Genomic DNA, 6,380 nt, shown 5'->3' with positions numbered 1-6,380 from the left:
TCCCCAAGAGAACAAATAGCCAAAATAAAAATAATAATAATGAAGAAGCACAGACTGAAGCTTGGAAGTAGGTGGCTAATCCTGATGCCTGAGGCAATATCCAGAGTTGTAAACAATGAATGCCAGTACACACAGACAAGGTGGGATCATTTACTCAAGAAAACTCAATGAGGTCAGAAGACAATCTGTATCAGACAAAAAACAACACAACTCAACCAAAGCCAGTAATGATCCAGAGGAAGGTTTTAACCTTTGTGCATAGATCCAAGTTTCTCTTTCTTTTACCTTTTACATGGTCATAAAAGATCCCCCATATGCACTGATATGGTTAGGCTTTGTGTTCCCAGTCAAATCTCATCTTGAATTGTAATCCCAGATGTTGAGGGAGGAATCTAGTGGGAGGTGATTGGATAATGTAGGTAGTTTCCTCCATGCTGTTCTTCTGATAGTGAGTGGGCTCCCTCTCTCTCTCACTCTCTCTTTCTCTCTCTCTCTCTCTCTCTCTCTTCCACCTGCCACCATGTAAGATGTGTCTGCTTCCCCTTCCACCATGATTGTAAGTTTCCTGAGGCCTCCCCAGCCATGCAGAACTGTGAATCAACTAAACCTCTTTTCTTTATAAACTACCCATCCTCAGGGAAGTTCTTTATAGCAGTGTGAGAATGGGATAATACAGAGAATTAGTACTGATAGAGACATGAGGCAGAGAAACTATGGGCAGAAGTGGGCAGGTCCCCTATAAGGGCCCCACCATCAAGTCAAAAAGCCTGAGACTGTGGCCCAAAGTCAGAACCTGCATCTCTGTTTTCCTGCTTGAATGTTATCTTTTCCAAAACCTCTCATGGCCCCACACCATCCCATCCTGTGCCTATAAAAACCCCAGACCCAACCAGCAGAGGTAGGAGAAGCAGCTGGACACTGAAGACTATGGTTGGACATCAGAGAGAAGTGGGACATCAGACTTCAGAGGGACAGCTTGATGGCAAAATTTCAAAGAAGAATCCAGCAAAAGGGGGTGAGGCTTCAGGAGAAGATTACCTTCCCACCCCATCCCCTTTTCAGCTCCCCTTCCTGCTGAGAGCCACTTTCCTTAACAATAAAATCCCCCACATTTACCATTCTTCAATTTATTCATATGACCTCCTTTCTCCCGGGTTCTGAGCAAGAACTCAAGAACTACAAGTGTAGGTACAAAAAGGCTGTCACACTTGCCCTTTGCCTCCCCTGGCAGAAGGCAGCCATCTCATGCAAAAAGGCAGAGGGCCCACTGAGCCATTAACTCTTAAGCTGTCTGCAGACAACAGAGCAAGAAATATCATGTAACACTCCCTCTGGGGTTTCAGGGGTTTCAGGCACCCCCACCCTAGATTCTGCAGTGGGGTCAGCATGAAGTTGGCTCCTGCCGGTGCCTAAAAGCCCTCACTCCAGCTCCTGCACCCACTTACCTGCATGCCCCTTCCCACAAGGGGCAGAACACAGCAGGTCCAAGTGAATGAAGTTTGCTCCTGCCAGTGTCGGAGTGGCTGGCTAACTTCAGCACTCACGTACTCCACTTCCTGCCTCATTCACTCACGTGCTCCCTCCTGAGAAGAGTTGAGAGCTATGGACTGAGTAAATGGGATACGCTTGTCATGAGTCCCATGAAGGGGTCAGAAAAATATCCTGCTTCAGTACCAGTAGAGTGGGATGCCATTAAAGATAGCATGAAAATGTGGAAGCGACTTTGGAAGTGGGTAACAGGCAGAGGTTGGAACAGTATCGAGGGCTCAGAAGACAACAGAAAAATGTGGGAAAGTTTGGAACTTCTTAGAGACTTGTTGAATGGTTTTGACCAAATTGCTGTTCATGATATGGACAATCAAGTCCAGGCCGAGGTGGTCTCAGATGGAGATAAGGAACTCATTGGGAACGAGAGCAAAGGTCACTCTTGCTATGCTTTAGCAAAGACACTGGTGGCATTTTGCCCGAGCCCTAGAGATCTGTGGAACTTTGAATTTGAGAGAGATTGTTACCTTTGGAAGAAATCCGAGTTACCCCAAGTTACCAGTGGCCTACCCACGCGGGTCTATAGCAACTTCAGTCCTTAACTCCTCAGAAGAAACAATTCAACTGAGAAGCATAAAGCAGAAAAAGAGACTGAGGCAAGTTCTAGAGCAGGAATGGAAGTTTATTTAAAAAGACCTTAGAATAGAAAGAAAGGAAAATTCACTTGAAAGAGACCCAAGCAGTTGCCTGAAGCTCCAAGAGATAAAAGAGAGCAAAAGAAGACAGCCAAAAAAAAAGGGCCTTTAGCCCTGATCCTAGTACTTTACAGGCTCACCTCTTTCCCATGGTTCTTCCCTTAGGGTGGGCTTTCTGCATGCCCAGTACTTTCCTTACCCTTTGGAACTAAGCACACACAACGTGTTTATGGAGTTATACTCATGCCCATCTGAGGCTTTCTTCCCTTTTCTGGTGGAGTGTGCCCCTGGAAGACCATACTTCACCATTTTTGTCTCTTAACACACATGACCAGGAACTTGCTTCTCTCTGGGGGCCAGCATTCTATTAACATTTTGATGTTAACAGGTGCAGGCCATCAAGAAATGGCTTCTCCCTGGTGCTGCCAAAGTATCATTTTTAGAGTGGAAATGTGGTAATTTCTGAACCATCACCTGACATTTCCAGTGGGTGTGGGGAGAGCCCTCCCTGCCCCACTCATCCTTACCTACCAGTAAAAAGATGATCTAAAATTGGAACTTATGTTTAAAAGGGAAGCAGAGCATAAAATTTTGGAAAATTTGCAATCTGACCATGTGGTAGAAAATAAAAACCCATCTCATGGGAAGAAGTTGGTATTAGTCAGAGTTCTCTAGAGGGACAGAACTAATAAGATAGATATAAGTATATAGGGAAGTTTATTAAGTATTAACTCACATGATCCCAAGGTCCCACAATAGGTCTTCTGCAAGCTGAGGAGAAAGGAGAGCCAAGGAGTGGTAACATTCGGCTACTTTCTCTTTCTCATCTGTGTATCTGATCTAATAGTATATTCTTGTGTGTGTTTGCATCATGGTAGATGTTATCCTTTTGCTCCCTCAGTTAGGACTCTGTATTAGGGTTCTCTAGAGGGACAGAACTAAAGGAATATATATATAAAGTATTAACTCACTCACACAATCACAAGGTCCCACAATAGGCCATCTGCAGGCTGAGGAGCAAGGAGAGCAAGTCTGAGTTCCAAAACTGAAGAACTTGGAGTTCAATGTTCGAGGGCAGGAAGCATCCAGCATGGGAGAAAGATGTAAGCTGGGAGGCTAGGCCAGTCTCATTTTTCTGCCTGCTTATATTCTACCCACACTGGCGACTGATTAGATGGTGCCCATCCAGATTAAGGGTGGGTCTGCCTTTCCCAGCCCACTGGCTCAAATGTTAATCTCCTTTGGCAACACCCTCACAGACACACCCAGGATCAATACTTTGCATCCTTCAATCCAATCAAGTTGACACTCAGTATTAACCATCACAGAATTCAAGCTGACTGCAGAAATTTGCATGAGTAATGAGTTAATAGCCAAGACAATGGAGAAAATGTTTCCAGGGCATGACAGAGACCTTCACAGCAGCCCCTCCCATCACAGGTCTGGAGGCCTAGAAGAGAAAAATGGTTTAATGGGCTGGGCCCAGGGCCCTACTGCTGTATGCAACCTCAGTACTTAGTGCTCTGACTCCCTGCATCCCAGCTTCTCCAGCTCCAGTCATGGCTAAAAGTAGCCAAGGTACAGCTCAGGCTGTTGCTTCAGAGGGTGCAAGCCCCAAGCCTTGGCAGGTTCAATGTGGTGTTGAACCTGAAGGTACATAGACATCAAGAATTCAGGTTTGGGAAGCTCTGCCTGGATTTTAAAGGATGTATGGAAACATTTGATGTCCAGGCAGAAGTCTGCTGCAGGGGTGGAGCCCTCATTGAGAACCTCTGCTAGGGCATTATGGAAGGCAAATGGGGTTGGAGCCCCCACACATGGCCCCACTGGGACACTGCCTAGTGGAACTAGTGGAACTGTGAGAAGAGGGCCACTGTCCTCCAGATCCCAGAATGGTAGATCCACTGACACCTTGTACTGTGTACTTGGAAAAGTCACAGGCACTCAAAACCAGCCCATGAAGGACCTGTCCAAGGCCATGGGAGGCCACTTCTTGCATCAGTGTGCCCCAGATTTGAGACACATAGTCAAAGGAGATAATTTCAGAGCTTTAAGATTTAATGACTGCTTTCTGGACTTCAGACTTGCATGAGGTCTGTGGCCCCCTTGTTTTGGCCAATTTCTCTCATTTGGAACATTTACCCAGTGCCTGTACCCACATTGTATCTAGAAGTAACTAACTTGCTTTTGATTTTACAAGATCATGGGTAAAAGGAACTTGCCTTTTCTCAGATGAGTCTTTGGACTTGGACTTTTGGATTAATGCTGGAATGAATTAAGACTTTGAGGGACTGTTGAGAAGGCATAATTGGTTTTGAAATGTAAAGGGGACATGGGGCCAGGTGTGGTGACTTATGCCTGTAATCCCAGCACTTTGGGAGGCTGAGGCGGCCAGATCACAAGGTTGGGAGTTCAAAACCAGCAGCCTGGCCAACATAGTGAAATCATGTCTCTATTAAAAATACAAAAAATTAGCCAGGCATAGTGGTGCATCCCTGTAATCCCAGCTACTCAGGAAGCTAAGGCAGGAGAATCGCTTGAACCCAGGAGGTGGAGGTTGCAGTGAGCTGAGGTTGTGCCACTGCACTCCAGCCTGGGTGACAGAGTGAGACTCTATAAAGAAAGAGAGAAAGAGAGAAAGAGAGGAAGGAAGGAAGGAAGGAAGGAAGGAAGGAAGGAAGGAAGGAAGGAAGGAAGGAAGGAAGGAGGGAAGGAAGGGGATTTGAGAGGGCCAAAGGGTGGAATGATATGGTTAGGCTCTGTGTCTCCACCCAAATCTTATATTGAATTGTAATCACCAGGTGTTGAGGGAAGAACTTGGTGTGAGGTGATTGGATCATGAAAGCAGTTTCCCGCATGCTGTTCTCATGATAGTGAGTGAATTCTCATGAGATCTGGTGGTTTTATAAGGGGCCCTTCCCCCTTCTCTCTCTCTCTCTCTCTCTCTCTCTCTCTGTCTCACCTACCACCATATAAGACCTCCTTGCTTCTTCTTCCACCGTGATTATAAGTTGCCTGAGGCCTCTGAAGCCATGTGGTACTGTGAGTCAATTAAGCCTCTTTATAAATTACCCAGTCTTAGGGAAGTTCTTTATAGGAGTGTGAAAATGGACTAATACATATACAGACACCAGTTTAGCAAGGAATAAGGGGAAAAAGAAAGAACCCAGAAAGTCTAATGATTTACCTAAAAGAGACTATTTTAAAAACCCTTCCCCCCTCCAAAATATTTTTAAACAAGAAGAAACTGAATTACCTTTAATTGAGAAGTTTAAGTTACAATTTCCATATTAGTGGGATAGAGGCTTAATAGAAATAACCATTACACTATCTGATACACACAAAGATCTGTTCATTTTAACCCCAAACTCTGATAATACATGAAAAATATCAGAACAAAAAAGATGGCAGTGAGGATGAACAGAAGAATATTCAATAATTTAATTGGATACAGGAAATGTGGAAAAGAGAATTCTAGACGATTTCAAGGTTTCAGATGTGTATTTTTTTACTGGATACTGGTTTACTGTATTAATTACTATGTGCTCTGACCTCTATCAGAGCTCACCATTCAGTGGAGCTGCTATATATGAATCTCCAGATGGAGTGGGAAGGAAGTGGGGAAGGCTAATAATTTACGTTCCCCCACCAAATTTACCATCTCTTTCAGGGTTGGATACTCCTGGGGTTCTTACGCCCTACACAAAACTCTTGCCCAAGGTGGACACTATAGCTTAACTTGGAAAAGTCTGGAATGAGGCTTCAGTAATGAATCAGATATAACAAGAACTAAACTAAAAAATCTAACCTATAAGAGGCAAGTGAATATCTAGAACTGGGAGAATTCAATGCATTCCAAGTCCATGTGGTAGGTGCCAGCTTGGTGACCCTCTCTACCTTCATCCTTTCAATAAAAAATTTTTGCCTAAATATCTACTCTCCTTGAATTCTCAAAATTCCCTTTTTTACCTGCTGTAGGTTTGCCTTGCATGCACTAACTTTCTATTAAGGATCCACTATCTGTCTTTACAACGATAATAGGAGATCTTATCTACAGCGGTGTGTCCATACTTTATAATCTCGACCAGCTAATTAATGTAGAATATATCACAATCCATCTTATATCTATAGAAGACAAAGATGCATACAATACCAAAGAACAGAAGTAGTTTATTTATAGTGTGCTGATTCAAAGCAGAG

The sequence above is a fragment of the Theropithecus gelada genome, chromosome 4, assembly GCF_003255815.1.
Source record: "Theropithecus gelada isolate Dixy chromosome 4, Tgel_1.0, whole genome shotgun sequence".
In the NCBI taxonomy this organism is placed as follows: Eukaryota; Metazoa; Chordata; class Mammalia; order Primates; family Cercopithecidae; genus Theropithecus; species Theropithecus gelada.
This window is presented reverse-complemented; position numbering follows the sequence as displayed.